Raw genomic sequence first — 22,573 nt, 5'->3', positions numbered from 1 at the left:
ACACGTCCTCTTTTGCACTTTTCATGAAACAAAGCTAAAGCAAAGTAGCTATTTGACAGTAAAGCTATCAACATATCTCCATAAAAATAAGTTAGAGCTTACATGCAATAAAAAGATGGAAAATATTAAAATACCTTTGGATAAATACTGCCAAATGGAGAAATCCCAAATTTTCAAAAATTAAAAATATAATAAGGAAAAAATGCAGTCTTAATGAAGTTCACTTGGGGAGTTTTCATTTACTCTCAGTATTCAGTCTCTAACATCATATTAAGAAGATTCACCTACTTACCAGAAAAAATACGGTCCTAAGCCCACAATAATACACAACGTAAATTACAAAGACGCAACTTCACCAGTAATTTTGCTGTATAAAATTCTCTGGTGTTTTTTACATACAAACACGTATTACCATATTAAAATTCAAATCAGGATATCAAGTTGGCCGATTATACTTCCTTCTGATTGGCAAGGAATAATCAATTCCATTTTTCACACCTGGAAATGTTTTCAAGGATTCTTTCTTACCTTGACTTCCCCAGACACAGCATCTTACTCAGTGTGAAACCCTGAGACCAGTATTCCCTCGAGCATTTTCATAAAACTATGCAAAGGCTAATGCCAGTGCCTATTGCAGCCAATACACCTGTCAATAGGAACAGAGAGAAAAACAAACATACCTCCACTTACACTATCTTGTTATGAATAAATTAATTTATAGTCTCATCTTTAACTTGTCATGAAATACAAAGACGTCTGTTATCAATGATAATGAAGATGCTGTTTTAACAACAAGGTTGGAAAAGACCTCCATGATCATCCAACCATCCACCTACCACTAATGTAACTCCACTAAAACATGTCTTTTAGCATCACAACTAAATGTTTCTTGAACACACACACACACACACACACACACATATATATAAGAAAAATGACTGTGTAGTAAAATAGTTTTTGTCTTATCTAACAGTGAATTCAGCGTCCTTACAAAGAACCTGCAGTTATTATTTTTAATATATTATCTTTGGGTGATTAATGAAGAACTTCGGAAACAATTTAATTTATCTAGGGACGCAAATCTCAGTTTGTATTTTTCAAGACTGATTACTGAAGAAGTTCTAAAGTAGTTTAATCTGTTCAGGGATGTTTAGCAAATATGTCAAAACTCATTTTTGCATTTTTGTCCACCACAGCTAAAGTAGAGGAACACTGGAAATAGACAGTAGTATTCTATTTGCACAAGCACAACAACAAAAAAGAACAAGAAATAGTAAAAATAAAGAGCCAAAATCCTTTGTATTTCATAGAAGCTGCAAACTCCTTTCTAAGATGAATGCTTTTCAGATTGGCATTTTCAGTAGCTTTACTGAGTAGATTATGGTCTGGCATTCTGCCATATAATGATATATAACCTTACAGCTCACTATTATGCAAATAGCAGTTTGGCTAGGAGATCAGAGTGCTTAGATTTTCTCTGAGGACTATCATATATTTCAAGTTTCTTACACCAAATTGTATTTGACATTTAATTTGAACACAACTTATGTTGAAAAATAATTTTAAAAGCCCTCTTGTGTACATTCCTAATAAGAACAGTATTACATTTCAATTTTTTCATATGTAGTATATATATGAACACAGTATATAGGTGGATAAAGCCCACCATACACAGAAGTGCATTCTAAATAAGGAATGTTTTGTAAAAGTGGGAAACAAAGGCAAAAATGTTAAAATTCATACATGCATCTTCTATTAATTAATTCTTACAAAATAAGCCTGACAAGTACATATGCATTCAACCATGTTGTACAGGGAATTAATACAGAAGAATGGCATATGATACATAATCAAGTTCAGCAGTTGGTTATTAATCTGGGAAAGGTCAGTTCTAAACTGCACTCTTCCTTTCAGACCTCCTAAATTTAGCTAACAGGGTCAGTGTTACGCTTATGGCAAAGATGATTCAATCTTTATTCTAGCCCTACCAAGGACACCTAACACTTAATCTGCCACAGAGCTATTTTATACCAACAGCCCAAGCTCTCATTTCAGAATTTGCTTTAACTTATTTATATATTTGCATATTTATAATCTGCAAAGTCACAAACATTACACCTCTTTGCCACATCCTCTTCCTGTGCAATACCCTACAGTATCATAAAAACATTCAGATTGGAAGGGACCTTAAAGTTCCATTTTTCCAGTTCCAAGCTCTCTGCCTTAGGCCGGGACACCACTCACCAAATGGTGCTGCCCAGGACTGTATCCAACCTGGCTTCAAATGTCTCCAGAGACAGAGCATCCACAACTTCTCTGAGCACCCTGTTCCAGCACCTCACCAGTCTAAATGCACCCTATTTTAGTTTATAACCATTCCCCCTTCTCCTATCGCTATCTGACCATTTTAAAAAAATTGGTCTCCCTCCTGTTTACAAGCTCCACTCAATTATTAGAATGCCACAAGGAGGTCTCCCAGGCGTCTTTTCCAAACTTGTTTTCCAAACAAGACCAGCTCTCTCAACATTTCTTCATATATTCTATAATGTATAATAAAGATAATATAAATATTTTCATGCAATATGCAAGATAATACATAAAATATCACATGGAATATAAATTATACAGATATAAAATATAAATAAGTATGAGTAAAAACTGTGTCCAACATTAAAAGCAGTGCCCAAACAATTACCCTTGAAGCTACTGAAATCCTGCTTCCAGAAGTTGGAATAGAAGATGAAAACGTGAAATTGAAGGTATATCTGATTCCTGAAGCAAAAATAATTTCTGGGATGTTGTTATTTTCGTGTTTTGCAAATCCTTAAATAAAAATTTAGAGTTTAAAACAGCTCAAGCATTCTGTCATTTAAACTTGTACACCTACAATAAAAGAGAAAAAACACTTTTCTCTATGAAGAAGCTCAGTAGCATGCCCATGAACGTCGGGAAAATTATTGTGATTACAGTCTACAAAACAAACCACAAGACCTTGTTTAGCCTTAAGCACCCCAATTCTGGAAGCAACCTAACCATGGCAGCACACAGCTGAGTATATCAGTCTGCACAACTCTTTATTTCGCTAGATTTCTGGTCTTGTTCAAGCCAGATAATTAAAGAATGCGTTCATAGCATTAATGTCTGCTGTGTACATACACTAACTCACTTTGATGAAGGGTAGGATAATCCCCAAGTCTGCATATATATTTGTTGTACGGCCATAAAATACCATAAAATAAACAGTACAGACAAGTTTAAAGTTTATTGTTGACATTTAAAGAATGGAATAATCATATCTAGGATAGGAAAACTCATTTCCCTAAACTAGGACAAACAAAAGTGCGGTAGGTCTGACCCACTAGATTTCTTATATAAATGAAAAGCATTTTCTACTCCAGGATATAGAAGTAGAAAAAAGCATAGATTAATCAAATGCTGCTGCTCTGACATTAACTCAAAATTCTCAATTGAACGATGATCCCATCAGAACTAATAATTCACAGCAAATAATTTCCTCAATAATTTTTCCTGTTATTCTGTTCACATAACGTCTGTTAAAAGAGTGCAGTTCACCTGAGTTTAATCACTATTCACTTTTATACAGTTATTTTGAGCAGAACTTTGGAATATAACAAGAATTGTTATTTAAGCTTGGACTTGTGACACTAGATATGGCCATGTTTTGGATGAGCATAGAGCAAGTGGAAATAGCCATGACAAATTTCAGCAGTTTACTAATTTCACTAATTTAAATGGTTGCTTAATTATTTATTTACATAACTATGTATAGGTAACAGACTTTTTCTTTTCTTTTTTTTTTTGTGGATACCACTTCAAGAAAATTAATGTTATGTAGTAGTGTCAGTACTTGAAATCAGCACTTTGGAAAAGTAAAGATTTTTATGAAACTCGCTAACTATATGAAGAGCTCACATTGAAATTTACCTGAAATACTAATACCTTCATTGCTCAGGCTAAGCATAACATTCCATGTGAGAAATCGCAACCTAGGAAATCATTTTTACGTGTTTACTGTTAACACATAATTAACTTTGTCAACTTTCCTACATTTGCACATATTGAAGTTAGCAACCTTTTAATAGATCATGAACTACAGATATTCAACAGCTAATGCCAGCTTGCATGAGGGATTTTTTTTTTTTTATATGGGACAAAATGATATTGCAGTCAAGGTTTCTTTAACATACAATGGCAAGTGTTTTGAAGAGGTTCCTTTTGGTTTGAATCTCAGCTGCTCTACTGCCATAGCTACTGTCACTTTGAAATCTGGATCTACAGGAGTTCTATTATATATTATACATGTATCATATAATGAAAAGAATATATTTGGAGTTGGTTTTTTTTTTTGTTTTTTTTTTTTTTTTAAGACTGAAAAGACAGTGGAAGACTGAATGACAATGAATGCTCCAAACACAAATTTGGACTGTTTTGCCCACACATAAATTCTATATGGTACCTTTAAAACTAATATAATCACAATTTGAGTTCACAAACACTGTATGTGTTCTCTCATCTTGCAAAAAAAAAAAAAACTGGGGAGCAGACCTACACTTTAATTTACAGCTAAAACCAATTATCAGAAGGTAAACAGAGGATGGTAACAGACACCTACTAACCAGATAGGCAAAACAGAAAATCCTAGGATATATTCACAGACTATTAATACCCTAATTTCCTGTTGAGCTAGCAAAATCAAGGGACAGTTTTTTGCAACATGCACTTCTTTTGCTTTTTTTGTGTGTGTCATAGGAAAGAAAAAAAAGAGGAAAATGTCAAGTAATATCAATAGGACTCTAGGTAAATTTTGCTCGTTTAATTTTTCCCCCTTCTGTTAAACAATTTCCATTTGTCATGAACACAGTGCTGTCTTGGTATTCTTTGTCTTCCACTACAATTTTTATTTTTATAGCTTCTATACATATGCCTATATAACAACCAGGAGCAGAATTCATGAGTAAAAGAAGTGCTAATAGATCCCTCTGCCTTTAGTACGCAGAACTAAAAAGCACTGCTTCAACCTTCAGCAGTGGCACACACACAAACGATGCATAAAACATTAAGTATTGTTGTTTTCAGGTTTATTACTACTTGCTAGATCATTTATTCTCATGCTGATAATCTTGCCCTCAGCATCTTATTTTAGTTAGGTAATAAAACAACTTGGGAAGCAACCAAATTTGTGGCAATAAGTCAGCTGAATATCCACGGAACAAATCAAAAATTCAAAACACAAAACTGAGCTCAATGAATGCTTAAAACTAGTTTATTTTAATTCTGTGCAATATATCATAGGAACTGAGATGCAGACCAGCCAACATTTAGCAATCCCTTTTTATATTAACACAGACCGTATTTCTGGCAAGAAAACTACAAAAGAAAAATACCAATTCAGAAATTCATTCAAAACTGTGACATCCTTTAATGTGTAGTGAAAAACCCACCCAGGTTTTTAAGATCAAATTTTAAATGATATTTAGCCCATGTTAACAGACACTAACACGTCTGAAAGTCCCACTAAATACTCATTCATACATTTTATTTATAAGCATTTTATAAACGCTTATAAAAAAAGAAAACAAAAAATCTCTAGGACTTCTCTCAGTACTCATCTATTTTACAACAATTTTGTGAAAATAAAAAACTTCAAACTAAAAGGAAGAAGTTGTAAGGGAAATTAATAAGAACTTGTGGTATTTGAAACATCAAAACATTCAGGTAAGTTAGAGAAAACAATTATTTGAATTTTAGTATCAGAACTAAGCAGAATTCTGAAGGCAAGTTCCTGACTAATGCCAAAAGCTAACATTACATTCATCTTTAAGAAAAGCAAGAATAAAGGCCTGAGAAAACAGACTAATCAGTCCTATCTTAGTGCCTGGTAAGGCCCTCTTGAAACCCCTTCCTAAATGGGAACACCACCACCACAGTCAGAACTCAGGCAGCAGTGTTACCAAGGGCAAGCTGTATTAAAGCATCAATTGCCTCTACAATAAACCAAGTGACTGAACACAGAGCAATAAGCAAAGGCCTTTTACACACCTTCTGTCATAGTTTTCCGACCAGTCAGCTAGGAAAACACAGGCTGACTGAGCACTACTAAGTCAAAACTACACTGCACGCCCAGGCTGCAAGGGCAACTGTCACTGGTTTGATATCCACGTAGCAGCCAGGAACAAGAACCTCAGGATCAATACAGTACCAATGTTCAGCTTGAAATGTGATGCCTTTGATGCAAAGTCAGAGCATACCATCAGCAAACTGGGGGGACGGCTGACAAAAATGGCACTGCTTCAATCACTGTGCTGTTCTGGGAATTAAGATTAATCTTGGGAAACTTCAGAAAGTCCAGCAGAAGGGGATCTGCAAAACGAACGCAGTTCTAGAGCACCATCTAAGACACTACAGGGTGACCAGATAGCAGCCTTAACCTATCTGAAGCTTGGCTACAAAAGCAGCAGATCTCAACTCATCTTGCTTGTGGCAGAAAATATAACAGCAAGCAGCAGCTGCAGACTGTGACTTGGGAGGTTCAGCTTGGATGCTGGAAGATTTCACTAGCAGAATAGTAGATTGCCATAGGAAGTCAAAAGCTACAAAATCCCCATCTGGGCAGCATTCAGTTACTTGTTAAAGAGATAATATAAAACAGAAGCAAAACATGCAGGTAGCTCAAATGTCACTTGGGAAAACTGATATATGAGATATAAAGCACACAGAAGAAAAGTTGAATGTATTTGCATTTAATGTAAGCTCATCTCTGTCTTTCTCAGTCATACAGGATAGCAATAATCAAAGAAAGATAATTAGGTAAAGATAAATGATCAGAGATAAAACAGATAACCTATATAGATGTCAGTCAACATTTTTGTCAGCTATAAAGACACAGGATTAAAGTTGCATAAATTGCTGTGAATTATTCAACCTATAGGACTATATTACTCTGCTTTCTATGAGGAATTAATCAAATTGTCCATCCAGACCTCTTTCAGAAGTGTATTATTGTTGATATTTCAGACATAACTAAATTTACCAGACATACAAACAAACAAAAACAAACATACATTACTTTCCCTTCCCTCTGAAATAAAATCCCTATTACACAAAGAACTAGGAAATATGTATATGTCATCAAGTTAGATTATTAAAGACTTCTTTACACCTATGGAAATTCAAGTTATTTATTTAATATAATTTTTATTTTCAGCATGAAATTTGAGATCAGTAAGTTTTATTTAATTGTTATTTCTTCTTTGGTAATGGAACAATGCCTTCTGACAAATAGCTAACTGAACAGCTTTTCTTACACTACACTTCTATGGTGTGCCATTCATAAAAGCAGCAGTTTAATTCATCTACAAAATTAATAGATAATAACTAAACAGAACCAATTAGAACTACAGGCGATTTTCTATGAAGAGCATGAAAAATCTCAATCAGAAATAGGTGTAAGGGTGTCCACTACATTCCAAGGTACAAATGAATGAATATAAAAAACCCAGAAGAGCATATGTTCTCTTTTTTCCAAGAACAACAGCAGTCTAATGTTCATCATCTCCCTTCCAGGTACTTTCTCTATTCTGTTACTCATCTGACATTCGTCCCCAGCACCTTCAACCAAGATCTTTCCTGTTTGACTATCCAGATCTTCCTACACTCCATCTTCCAACACCTGACTTTACTAGAGGTATTCTCTGCTGCCACAGCAATTTTACTGCTTTTCCCTAATTTCTTTAGAAAGTCCCTAACAGCTACTTGGAGTATGAAGCGCAAGAAAATAAACTCACGGTGGCTGTAACGCTAGAAATGAAGACTGAGTAGTGTGGGTGGGTAGCATGGGGGGAAAGGACAACAAAGTGAAATAGGTTGTGAAGATGTTTCCCTACTTCACCTAAATCTTAAGTAATATTATATCTTTCTCATGCACACAAACAAACAAGCAGGTTATCATCCCCTAGCATCTCACTTTAACTTCCCTCACTGTCATGTGACTCTCTGGAGAAACTGTAAAAACAATAATATTACAATCCCTACCCTGGATAAGAATACTGATTTCTCTCACCCGGTGTCCCCCCTAGCAATGGGAAAACCATTGAAACTGGGTAGAGTAAGCTAAGGGAAATGCATCTTCCTTACTGCTTTGTACATATGCATGCGATTTATTTTCCTCCAAATACATAAAAATGTACGTTAATGTTCCAGCGTATGTGTATTTTACTAAATAAACACATTTACACAGTGAATCGATACTGTAACAGAAAAATTGGGATGCACAGAAAGTAATGTAGAATGAGATACTAGCTCAGAAAATCATGATGGTTTTGTTATCCCTGGGGTGACTGGCTACATAAAATTCACACATAAAATGCCTTTAAAATGAGGTTCAAATGATGTATCAAATTGAACATGCAGTCAGCAAAAACAATTAGTTCTTAACTATTAATTATGGATATTTATTAAAAATGTAACGCTGTGTGTAATGTAGCAAAAGAATATTTTCTGAGTTTGTTTGTGGACAGATCAGAAAAGCAAATAAGAAAGCAACAAAATCACCATAAAAAGCATAGAAAAACATAAAATTACAAAAACTCAAGATCAAATCCCTAGTGCAAAACAAACAAAAAAGCATGAACCAAAGTACAGCCATGTTCATAAAATCATAAGATCACCAAGGTTGGAAAAGATCTCCAAGATCATACAGTCTAGCCATCCACCTATCACCAATATTTCCCCGCTAAACTGTTCCTCTGTACCACATTACATGTTTGTTCAACACTTCCAGGGATGGTGAATCAACCACCACCCTGTGCAGCCCATTCCAGCACTGATCACTCTTACAAATTCTTCGACAGTGGAAGTTTGCTTTCCAAAAAAAAAAAAAACCCAGCAAATTAAAATGATCACTAATTAATAAGAATACATCTTGCAGTGAACTTAGGACACCACTGAGAGTGTAACTTATAAGCATCCCTCGAGCGAAAACCTGTCTAAGTGAATATTTAAGCAAGAATTGTGGATTTCAGATCCCGGGTTCAACTTCAAGGAAACTATTCAACAGAATTTAAACCTAAAAACGTGCAATATTTATGCAAGTAATCACAGCATTGTGATTCACTAAACACAGGAATTTTCTGATACATGAATTATTTATAAAGAACTTAGTCAAAATCAGGCAATTAAGAACTCCATCCACTATTTGGCAGTTCAACTTCAAGGATTGTGTTAGTTCAGCATAGTCTGCAGATCATTAAAGTACAAATATTCAACCACCTAGAGTCTTGTTTGCCCTAATAAGATAGCTACATCTTAAAGTGGTTACATCAGAAGTAGTGCTAAGCCTATCTACAGCACATTTATGCAAGTGTAGAATAACAACAAGATTTGAAAAATCTAATTTTTACTACAAATGATCTGAAAATATTCTTTTACTTTCAAAACCTTGGAACTGTGATGCATTGAATCCATGTTTGTAATGGAGTAAACCACAAAGGGTGAAAGTTGAATGACGCTGAACTGAGCATACTATACTTCTAAGCACAGCCATAAAAATTTTACTTTTGGTAATGTACTAGATCTTTTTTCAGTCAAGGACTTCCACAACAAATGCCAACCAGCTCCCTAACTGCGTAAAACAGTGATCGTGACATCACAAAAACACATACATACTAAAACAGTTGTGGCTCTGCAACTGAGTATGTAACGTTGTCATCTCAACTATTATCCCTGGACAACTTAGTCATTCTTAAACAAGAAATCCATAGGACATGCTGCTTTCTGAATCTCAGGAATACAAGCTTGGTTTCAAAAGGAGCGTTAATCAATTTTTTACTTCTGCACAAGTAAGAAGAGCAACGCAGTAAGTCTAAATTCTACTTTCTGAGACACATCTGCACATTTGAATATTATTCCACCCGTTCTCTAAAAATCAATCGCAAAAAAGGCAAATGATTCACCTTCAGATTACATTACATGCCCCAACAGCTGCTGCTACTATCACAAACTGAAAAACCAGAAGTGCATTTCCGAGAGCTGCTAATGTGGCAGTCCTAATTTGTAAAATAGGCCATGCACTACAAATCAATCTGTCAATCTTTGCTTATCTTTAAAAGCTCTGGACTCAGTAAACTGTTGATCAAGCTTAAAATGTATTTGATCTCCTAAAAAATCAATATACTGATATGCAGTTATATAATAAAAAAGGAGTAAACAGTTTGCCTTCTGAGCATCAGGTTTATCCTAAGACGCTTGAATACTGATCCATGAAATCCAAGTGCTAACCTTGCAGAATCACCAGAATATGCTTTCTCTGGAAAAAAAAAACAACAGTCAGTCTTACAGTAAAGCGCCTGCAAGGACATCTGTGCCTTTTAAGATTCAGATTCAACATAAGCCATTCATTTTGTTATTACCACGTATGACTTTTTCAGCAGCTGCATAACTGAGAAAAAGTAATCCTATGTTAAGTTTTCTTCTCCTTTTCTTGCTTCTTCCCTCAACTATTCATACTAAACAAATCTAATAGGCTGGAAACCATCCATAAAGGCTTCAATTACCTATCCTGTTGCAGTATTCCAATTAAGTTTTTCCTGATGCATAAAAGCTGTTCATAAACATATCACAACTGTGATAGCATTCCTCTTTTACTAAAGCAAGTTTTACTAATTTCTGTGCGATGTCTGCAGACCATTATGAGTATCGATTATGAGATATGGGCTTAACTGTCTCTTTCACCCCAAGGAGCACCAGTTTAGAAAGACAGCTGCTAGACCAACCTCAAAAACAAATCTGTAGTTGTGCCACTAACGTTTTCATGGGGCTATCAAACAGACAAGTGCTTTTAATGTATCAGTAACCCTCTTAAGAACTTCTGAAATTTAAATAGGCACAGGTGCTAAGCTCACCTATTTCAGAGACAGTAATTAGCTTTTAAGCTAATTTAAGGCCACTCCTGTGCAAGAACGAACCATGTGCCGTATTCCAGAAATATCCTCCATCTATGATCCTTGGAAAGATTTATCCAGTCAGTTAGCGACAGCGCTCTTTGTGGTAAGGACAGCAGACATTTTTGAAACAGAAGTCACACAACGGTGCAAAGTTTCACGAGGAAAGAAGAACAGATGATTTCACTAATGAATTTTCTAAACTGCATAGCCTGTCCTTGGTAAACAATGCAGAACAAAAAACACTCTTGCAATTGTTTTCTTAAATGAGTAGATGATTTTCAAACAGATTTACATAGTCAAATTGCATTTTTTCCATAGTCAAATTGCATTAATCTCTAAAAGTCAAGGCAGAAAATTTTGCTTTGTTTGGCTGGCAGGACTTGGTTTACACGTTTTAATGTAATGCAAAGACACCAGAATTTACTTCGTGGTAAGGTAGACGTTAAAACAACCATAAGACTAAAACCTTCCAAAATTATCAGATGTTCCACAATAGCATCTTAAGAGTTAGCTACAGCTACACAGGCATGAACAAGTTTCTACTGCAATTGACAATAAAGGCAATTTACACATTATTTTTGGTTTGCTTTGTTTGTTTGTTTTAATATCTGAAAAGATATTAATACATTCTTGTAAGAAAAAAGAATCAGTTACTGTTTCTATGTTGAGTTTCATGAGATGCAGCTGGTGACTTTTCCTAGAAACTAATTAATCCTCTAGTATTCAAATTCACAACACCGAATTAATGCCAACTGTACACTTAGCTTAAAACTACTGAATAGTATTCTTAATTTCCCATTATAATGAACAAATAAGAATCCTGAAAAATCATACAGATCTTTGGAACTAATTATCTGAACATATAATATTATTCCTGAAAGTTCCTTCCTACATGCATTTATATGTTTGATGTCTTTTCTTTCATTTCATGGTAAAACATGTCTATGTGCATTTCTAGGCTGGGGAAAGAAAGAAAGAGGCAGGAAGGAAAGAAAACCACCAAAAAAAAAGAAAACATAGCATGCAAGAACAATATATTTATTTTTCAGTGTCCTGTAAATGCAACTGCTTAGAGACAGGAGGGCCTTTTAGAGTAGTGTATTACTAGCATATTATTCCCTAAACCTGGACACCAATTGCTTTTCTCTGCTTTCTCACTTAAATATCTATACTTTAAACACATGCAATAATATGTTGCCATTATTTAATAAGCACTTTTCATATTGCTTTGGAGATATCTGTAGTGCCTCTCTGAGATACAGTAATTTCATTTACATCATTCCATACGGATCGACTATCATTATGGGAGTGAACAGAGAGATGCTCTCATTTGCCTCTAGGTGAAGGACTGCTGTCAAACACACATCCTTCTAATGATAAAATATCTTGGACAACTTTTTTTTTTTTTTTTTTTTTTTTTTTTTAAAAAAAAAAAAAGATGCCATTCAGCAATTTCATTATTTGGAACACTCTGGAAGAATTACCTAATATAGACATGTTTTCCACTGCTAAATCAATTTCAAAGGATATTTTGTGGTTAAGAAATTTAAACATTGGTAAAGATGAACATGTCTCTTAGGTTTTCACTATAGCAAGTAAGGTCTAAATTATCTGATTTCATACCTAAATTTCATTATCTAGAGGTATATTTCAGTATATGTGCACTTGAGCAAATTGAGAAAATATCTGCAACTTAATGTTCATGTAACACATACCATGCTTCCCTATTTAATTAAGCATTTGTTTTGTGTGAGAACTTCATTTATGCTTCTCAGCTTTAATACTCTCTAAATCTTTGCTGTTGATTTTGTAGTGTAAGAATATTCATCAGAAAAACCTCTCAATCTGTATCACCACCTTTGCCTAATCACACTTACATTCCTTGTTGTTTCAATCGTGAACATAGGATCTACAACTCCTGTAGATTACATCATTACAGAATGGATAAGACATCTGGTATTACAAGAAGCCTTAAGAAACGTCTTAGTTTTTTATTACGCTCAGTAAATACACATTTATGTTAGCTCAACATATCACAATAGGCACATGTAAGACATGCTGAAAATTACGTGATTTGGTGTGGGACGGTTTCAAACGATTTATTACTTAGACAAATCTACCCACGCTCATTGGGCATCGAAGAATGAAAAAAAAAAACCCACCAGCTGACATACACTCAATTCCTCTAATTGAAAATGATCATTTTTATTTTGTACAATGGTGCTCAATAATTTTCTTGACTATCTTACAGGCATTTGTTGCTAGCAGTATGTCCAAACTCTCACTCCCAGATCCTGGCTAGTAAACAACTTACACAGCCTCTGGCACCGCCAAAGGCAAAACAGCTGTTTGGGAAATGAAAAAAATAAATCAGACTTTGTTTTAAAGTCATGACAAATAGTTACGGCGCTTTTATTTTTATTCATTTCCACTGCAACAATAATAATAATTTAATTTTTCAGAGACATGCTATTATTTCAAAGTAAACACTGAGTTTTAAAAAGTACACAAACAATACAAATCAATGAAACCTGTTTGCTACTTGAAGAACCCTAACAGTATTCAACTGTGCATTTGGTCATTTATTTATTCCTTCAGGACAAAATTTGAGCACTATTCTCAGGAAATTAATTAGCAGTAAGATGCACACGCAACTTCATGTGCATTTATGATTAAAATTCCTGGAAAAATTTGAGGTTTTTTGACAAATATCAATTGCTTATTTTTGGTAAATGAATTGATAATCAAACCTTCTCTCCCTGCAATTCCCTTTAAGATACTGGTGACATTTAAGAACATCTCATTATTTTAAACTAAAATGTAGATATAGTTTAGGAAGTTTAAAATTTCCTAAGGAATTAAGTATTCCCTTTGAAAGCCCTGAAAATTCCTCGATCCTTTAAAGAATATAGCTTGGCTGAAGTACTCCAGCTCTTAAACTCATAAGATGTTTCTATGTTAATTACGATTTCACCATCCGCACTGTTAAATGTCCTGTTAAACTTTCCTTCTGTTCTAAGCAACAGATAAAAGAAATGGGGGAAATGATTTAGAAATGAAATGACTGAAGCTCAAGATACAACTATGAAATATCGGCCTAAACTATAAGTCTTTAGAAGCTACAGCTGTGTGTAATTTATCTGTGTAAATTACATGCAACTTAGCACTTGGATGTTACAGAAACTGCATGAATAAGTAAAACTGCATGACCAGAATTAATGCAGTGAGAGATACTCCATACAGCATGTCTGAGAAAGTTTTTGTTACATTCCTCCAGTACAATGGGGAAGAAGCTGACAAAGGTGACGTGACTTGAACCCTTCGCAAAATAAAATAATCCTCTGAAATGCTTTGTTCAGTGTCACGTTGCTATTTTGAAATGAGAATTATCATATAAAGGGAACTACTATAATTATGCATTTAACAGACTTAATTGCATTAGGGATGATACCTCTGGCAGTCTATCAGGTAATTAGATTCCTTTGTGTTAAAAGCTCTAAAGATTTTTCAGAAAAGTTCCAATATACAGTACTTGAACCTGGAGCCAAACAAATTCTTTTGCTAAACAACAACTCCTAAACAGACAAAAATTAAGACTGTTGCCACACTAAGGCTCTTGGTAAAAGAAGATGATATTTTGATGATCCTCAGCTGCATTTAGAATAAATAACCAATCATCAAGTAGCTGAAGCAGGTATTGACAATGATTAATAACTAGTAGCAAAGAAGCACCAAACTTGTATTTATCCTGACCACTCTGAGCAAAGATAGAGCACGTAAAAGGTTTTCTAACACTATAGTTGCTATGAAAAATATGACAATCAATGGTTTACATTTAGATTACAATCTGACACTTGTAAAGGTAATCTATGATATTTTTGCACTAAATTATGTGCATAGCCATGAAGTCTAGCATTTTGTCAGGCAGCCCTTCTGCTGCTGTCTGCCACACAGCAATAGCATGTAACAGAATAATAGTGGGAAAGTTCAACGTGTACAGCCATACCACCAACATCCACCTCCGACATTACGAGCCAAAATAATTAAATAAGAAGCATTACTTTCAGAGCAGTCCTCATGTTTATCAGTAGTTTGTGGTTCAAAGATACTAAGAAATAAGTTAGTAGACAACTGAAACTCTTAGCAAGCATGATCTGTCTGAGGCATGACACAAAGGTATCCATTTTAACAGGGTGTCAGTTCCAATAGCTCTGTTCGAACACTCTTATGGAAAAAAGAAACAGAGACACCACCATTATTTACACTCTAAAATTAACTGTAGAGTGCAAACTCTGTTAGAACTATTACAACATTGATGAAAATTCTAATAGTTAAATAATAACTTCTCTGATCACATTCCTTTCAGTTCACTACTAATTAAGCTAAGTTTCTTCTCTGTTAGTAAAGCTGGTAGTATATTAATATTTATAGCTTAGCAAGCAGCATAAAACTAATGATTGTTTGCAGAGCAAGGGACACACAAACATTAAAATACATCTAGTTTTCCTAAACAATAATTGGTATATAAAAAGATTTTTAAGTAAGAATACTCAAGGTGGATGGGAATATATACATTATGAAAGTCTGCATAACATCTGGGAGGGTTTATTTCCTTCCAACTTTTAAAGTCGTGGATCCTTCCAATATTTTCTTAAGGACCAAAGTACCCACAGCAGATGAAGACAAATTTAGAGATAGCGTAACCTACTTGGAGATGCATACATTTATGGAACTACACGAGACGCATCTGTAGGTTGCTGAAGAGTGTGGCTTGATGCCACTGCAGGACAGCTACCATTTTTTGCAAGGCCATGGAAATCAGAGGAGGATCTCATAATAGGATTTTGACCACACAAAGCAAATGGAGAAGAAAAAGGGGTAAAAGGCAAACCCCAGTAAGCACAGATCTGTTAGCCATATCAGTTCTGGGCAAGGCGCAAATGTGCAAACAGTGCAAATGCACTTAGATGCCCTTTCTAGAGGCATGGACTACAAGGTAGATTTTACATAGCAGTCAGCATGGGTTTACCAAGGCAAATCAAACTTGATCAAACTCACCACTTGTTAGGATTAATCTGATAGGCTCCGTGGACAAAGTGAGGGAAGTGGATGTAGGATACCCTGAATTTGTAAGGCTCTTAGCAAAGTATTGGTTAGACTATGTCTGGTCTGAATACTTCGTCCAGCTCCAGACTCCACAATAAAATATACTGACAGACAAGAATGTCCAGTACAGAACACCAGGATAGGTGTGGGAACATGGAACATAAAGCATACATGGAGAGACTGCAACAGTTGGGCTTGTTCTCCACAATGATGAAAGGTTACCCTATTCCTGTCTATAACTGCCTGACCACAGGATACAAAGAGGACAGTGGCACGCTTTTCTCAGAAGTACACAGCAATAAGTTGGTTGGCATTGGAAAACACGTTGGAGCATGGGAAAAAATACGAGGTCATTTCGATAAATTTCCTTATTTTTACCACTAGTACCGTCAAATATTAGATCAGACTGCCCAGAAATGTTACAGAATTTCCATTACTTAAAGTGTTCAAGACTCAGCTGGACAAGTCCTGAGCAATTTGATCTACCCAGACCTACTTTGATCAGGGGGTTATACTAGATGATCTCCAGAGATCTGCTCCAACAGAACTTGTTATGTGACTCTACAAGAATGAAGAATCTCTAAAAACAGATTTAAACAAAAAAAAAGTCCTTAGAGAATCCACATTACCAATCTGTGATTTATTTTCTCTTCTTCATTTGTGTATGTGTGGGTTTGTTTTTCCCTCCCTTGTCAGTACACCGAAGATTAGTTTGTGCTTAAGCTAAAACTGAAATTCGTTATTAAATAAAACATTCCTCTGTGCAAACATAATGAAAAGCTCATCATGACTTTCCAGCTATGAGCGCAAACAGTGTACTTAGCCAAATGGTAATTGTATTGGTCTTCCTTCTACTCCAATACTGCTTTGAAACTTGTATCTCTCAAATGAATAATTACCTACAAAATAATTAAATGTTGCTGATATGGTCTACTCGTCCCACTTGTACATGGAAACAGCAAAGTCTGTCTTCCCTGAAATCTATCTCCGTCATGTTGGATAAGCTTACTGCCCATCACAGGGCTGGCATCGATCCCTACTCAATTACAGATGAACATAACACCATATTAGAAGACAAATAAGGTTTAATTTTAATCACAGTCAGCCTGTAAGACCATGTTCCATTATAGATTAAAAGAACCAATTATTTTTAAAAGTAAAGATTTAATGAAAGGCCTTATTAATATATAGACAGATACACTGCTCCCCTTGCATTCTAAGTTGGAGTGCAGTAATAGTTGAAAGAGTTACAAGCAAACCAAGCAAGACATAGTGATGCTTCTAGTGAATTGTTTTCCTTTCAAATCACAATGACACTTTCTCAGAAGGGTTTCATCTATAAGATTTTTTTCCCCCCACAAGTGTGAAGTAGCAAACCATTTATAAACAACAAATTAACTCAATGGCCAGAGTTTTACTGTTACTAAGAGAAAGTAAATGCAAAATAATTACATTGAAGCAAACAGACATTCCACACCAATGACATCAAATGCTGCTGATATCAATTTATCCCAGATTTAGAAAGGTAGGTAGGAGTGTAATTTTCATCTGAATTCAATGGGACATAAGCATCTACTCATCTTCAAATCTGGATGTTATAGTTCTCCATCTCTAATAACAGGAATTGTCTTCCATAATTAACTTAAGAAACCGGGTAATCACAATTCATACTTTTTTGCTATTCATGCTTTAGTGTGAATCAATCTTTCTTCTTTACTGAGTTATTACAAAGTTTGTCAGAGTGTGAAATAAAAAAAAGTTCCCATGGAATGCTGTTGACGTAACCTCTGAGAAGGTAATGAGATAAACATGCATTTACGATAGAAAAATGGATAAACTCACTGGATAATCAGACAGTGCTGTTGAGTAGTGCTACAAATGTAATGTAATTCTTCTTGTGCTGCAAATGTATGAGAAACAACACATAAGATACCATCTCACTTTTTAAAACCAATTTTCACATATCATGGTTTTGCTCAGGAACTTTAAGTATATTGTTTAATAAAAAATGCTTGGGGGAAAAAAAGAAAGTACAGGTATCAAAAGCACAGAGGATATTTCTGATGGCTACACAAAAGACTTGGGAAGCTTTTGCATCTACTGTCCTTCTTAGTTTTGTATTGCTAAAATCATTTTGTTTATCTCCTTGCTGGTCTTTGAAGGAAAAAAATCTCAAGCTTCTTCATACATTTAAAAATATTCAAAGAGAATATAGGAAAACAGCAACTAGTGCTACAATAGAAAACAGCAACCCACAATGAAGCCTCCACACACAGAGTCAGATCAAGAAGAAAGCTTTCATGTTCTCATAGAAATACATGCACGGAATTAAGAGAAACCAGTAACAGAATTTACCAGGTTTAGAGATTTTTTTAAATGTACTTTTGAACACATTTGACTTTTTTAAGCAAATCACTAAGTTCCCCCAACACATTCTGCAGTTCTTTGTCTTCATTTCATATTTTTCACTTACGTTTAAGGACTAATAAGACCTAGTTAAATCACTGCACATCAAGTAGATAAAAACAAGATAAAATATCGCATACAAACCGTCAGTTGTTAACACATTCGTCATTAGTAAGAGGTGGATATTAAGAAAACCAAACTAGAACAGCACAAAACTGCATTTCTTTTTCTTTTCTAATGTGTAATCAGTTTTCACTAAATACTTAAAATACGCAAAAGTATAAATCATTCTTTTCCTGAGGTAATATGAAATTAAGACCTAGATTATTGAAACAACTATAATTTTGAGATTAGCACAATTGTTTTAATAAACTAGATTTCAGGAATACAGAAAAGATTTATTACTTTAAAAACTTTCTTTAGGACAATACCAGAAAAACAAACAAACAAACAAAAAAACCCAGAATCCTTAAAATCTCAAACACTTAGTAAAAATAAGCAGGTTTTCTGAGCATCATTTTGACATTAATTGACTCATTCTGGCTGCATAATCATAGCCCCAAGAAGAGATGCAATAAAATATAAATTTAATCAAATACATTTTTAAAACAGGCTTCAAGCTAGCGCGTGTATAAATTTGACCCAAATATCTAGTCATGAGTATAACATCAGACCTTTAATTATAATTTCTTCTACAATTGCTCTATTCAAGAGAATTTAGCCAGTGCACTTACCTGCAATTATGCACATACAGTTGGTGGAAAAAGTAGATCAAGACTCTTCTGTGAATCGTCACCTGCTGAGCTAATTCACCCAACTGGTTTAATTTCTTCTGCCCTCAGTCTGTCTTCACAGTGATTATATCTAAATGAAAAGACAAGGAAACACCAAAATGGAAAAAAACAGTGGATTTGTTCTTTACATTGCAATATGACTTCTTTTCTTGAACAATCAGAAAGTTAGGGCCACACAACGCATATAAGAAAAATCATGTGTTTTGTACACTTTCTGATAACATACCTAACTGTTGTAATACATGTCGTCTCTGAGTCTCATTGCAATGCTCACCCTATGTTCTGTGATAGGTGCCCTGTATTCTACATCTAACCTATCATGGCTCATAAACTCTTAAAAGAATGTATTTTCTTGGATATCTACTGTAACACTGTAGACTGTTCTTTGGACCTAAAGACTCTTTTTGGCCACATTTTTAGAAGTTTTTTGTGACACTATATCTTCAACCAATACACAAGCATGCTCAGCAAGTTGTCTACAGTATCCAAAAAGCAGAAAACTTTGTCCAGCAAAAAGTAAGCAGAAAGCTAACAAGCATCAAATTATTATCCCACAAGATGTGTGGATTCACCAAGTCCACGTGTCCATTCTTGTGAGGCCCCACCTAAAAGGGAAGAACTCATGCTGGAGGTTGCTCAGACTCTCACATTGCATGGGTTAAGAAGTAAGACAATTACATTTTCACATACCGTACCATTTTTTGAAGACAAATACTATAAACACAATAAATCCACTTCAAAAGAAAGTAGGCACAGTACGTCACCAAATGTTCCAGGATTCCCCCCAAGCATAATCCAGTCCTTTGAAAACATCAACTGTTTTACAGTTGCTTCATATTGCCTAAACCATTATTTAGTAAGAAGTTGCATACTGTAATTCAACACAAAAGTCTCCCAGTTTAGTCTGATCTGCACAAAGCATTTTCTCACTTACTTTGGACATAAGCCCTTTACGGAAACTCACACAGAGCCTCATGCTTTCCCCAACAGACTCATCTCAGATTTTGGATTTAAGTAGTTTTTACTTCAGTCTGCTTCAAAAATGGTAATACTTTTAATATTACACTAAAAATAAAGTCAAAGCAAACTAAGAAACAATCTTTATATAGAAGGCTACATATTATTACGTAAAGCAACCAGAAAAGGAGAAAAATTAAAACTTTGTAAGTAATAAAACGATCACATGACAAAGGACTCAGCACAGTAGAGCTGTCTGTATGAGTCCCAACACTACTTACTGCACAAACTGCAGGTTCACTGCTACACTTTGAGGTATTAACTTCAAAAGGACAGTTAACTTCCACCATAAATCCTAAATTGAGTAGTTCTTTCTAGTAAACCCCAAATATACTTTCTACTCTATCAATTACCTCAAGTGAAGCAAAAAAAAAAAAAAAAAAAAAAAAAAAAAGATGTTGACACAGGACACAGATTACTGTAATGTGTTAATTCAATTGATCAATTGAAGGATGAAATGAAGAAAGATTAGAAAAATACAAACACTAGTCATGGTAGCCCCTGCTAGGTGTACCACTGCTCGGTGTAACTCTGTTTCCTATCACATGATTGCCTATGCAGTACTAATAACATCATCACCTTTATCTTGCTCAATTGCTATCGTTACTTTTCTTTCCCTGAGAATGCTGATCCACACATATGATAAGCAGTGCATAACCACAAACCAATGAGTTGCCCTCCCTTGTCCTTCAGTGATTTTAACATAGACAGTTAATGTTAGGAGAATAAAATATCTTATTTTTAAAGAGAGATGTTTAGCTATCTCACAAACTTGTTTTGCAAAAAGAAATCTGATCCCACAAAATCTAGCTAACATTTATGTTCTTCATGCAGGCAGTTAGGAATTGTAGGATTATAGTATCACAGAATCATTAAGGTTGGAAAGGACCTCTGAGATCATCTATTCCAAATACTCACCTACCACCCATATTACCCACTAAACCATGTTCCTCAGTACCACCAAATCCAAGTATCTGCACAAATCCATTTAATTATCTCAAGCGCTTAATATTTTGCTATCTGCATTCATTCTAACATTCACATGTACATACTTTTGACAGTGCTGTGAGTGATACATAAAACTCCACACATGCATACCTGAACGTACATACAGTGTCGGAGTTTAGTCTTGTGCTGTTACTGCTGCTGTAACTTCTGCTTTGGTAACAGAAACAAAAATACTACCTCTCCTCCTCAAATACTTTCCAAGACCAAAGCAAACCACTGAAAAATGACAAGAGAACAACTTTCCAGATTCACTAAAATCACACACATCATAATTACTCAGATTAATATACGTCCATTGTCCCAGAAGCAGTCAAAGGAAGGCATCAACCATTTTACCTTTAAAAATCCTAATTACTTCAGCGTATTAGATGTGCAAATTCTAATTTCAACCACAGCATGATTTTCGCCAAATATTTAATTACTTAAATTCAAGTTAAGCAAACATATGAAAACACATCATGCAGTATTAGAAGATATAAAATTGGGCTGTTGATCATGTACATCTCCACTTATCTCTAAATACTTAGTGATATCCATCTTGATATTAGTGCATTACTTCAGACTTTAGTCAAAATTAAGAGCATTAAAAACACTGAGATCATCAAAACTCACGCAGTAAAAATGGTTTTAGTGAACTAAATGATTCAATTTACATGGACATTATGACACTGTTCTCTGGTTGTCTTCTTTATTTGTTTCTACTTCCATAACCATTACACTGACAAGTTATTCAACTAAAAAATATAAAAAATATAAGTGTGATTAAAGTGTAATTTGAGCATAACATCTCCGATAAACACACACTTTTTTTCCCCACAACAAGACAAATTAGTAGCACATCTGGTTACATCTCCTAATAAGAAAAGAGAGATAAATATATGACACAAAGACATAAAAAGTAAGGTATTTATATGGTCCCCACATTTTCCTAATTGTAAGTATTGGGGGAAAAAAAAAACAACACCTTACTATAGTATCTGAGAAGTGTCTGTTACTGATGTTTGTTGTGCAAACCAAGAGTATTCAAGTGGATAGCTGACCCCACATGCACAGTCATTAAAACATGTGATAAGCATGCATGTGCTTCTTTTCTCTGCAGAAAAGCAGAGTTTTATTTAAAATTATTCTGGACTCTTGCTCACACTGGTCCTTCAGATGACAAATACAGTAAAAAGGATATTCTTATGAACATAATTACACAGAGCATATAATTCTTCTCCCCATTTCAAATACAGATCCTCAAGAAATGAGCAAGACAAAATGATGTGAGAAAAATACCTG

At 34.7% G+C, this 22,573-nt stretch overlaps 1 long non-coding RNA gene across 1 annotated transcript in view; it reads right to left on the bottom strand.

The window, feature by feature from the left end:
- Positions 1-19,213: 19,213 nt before the first annotated feature.
- LOC128081482 (uncharacterized) overlaps positions 19,214-22,573 on the bottom strand; it is a 310,754-nt gene continuing 307,394 nt past the window's right edge. The window contains exon 4 of the long non-coding RNA XR_008207204.1: positions 19,214-19,337. This is a non-coding gene — a long non-coding RNA (uncharacterized LOC128081482). The remainder of the gene's footprint in view (positions 19,338-22,573) is intronic.

This window comes from Tympanuchus pallidicinctus, unplaced genomic scaffold (assembly GCF_026119805.1).
Source record: "Tympanuchus pallidicinctus isolate F22 unplaced genomic scaffold, pur_lepc_1.0 scaffold21, whole genome shotgun sequence".
NCBI classification, from domain to species: domain Eukaryota; kingdom Metazoa; phylum Chordata; class Aves; order Galliformes; family Phasianidae; genus Tympanuchus; species Tympanuchus pallidicinctus.
Note: the sequence above shows the minus strand (reverse complement) of the source record. Positions and strands in the feature narration are given on the sequence as shown.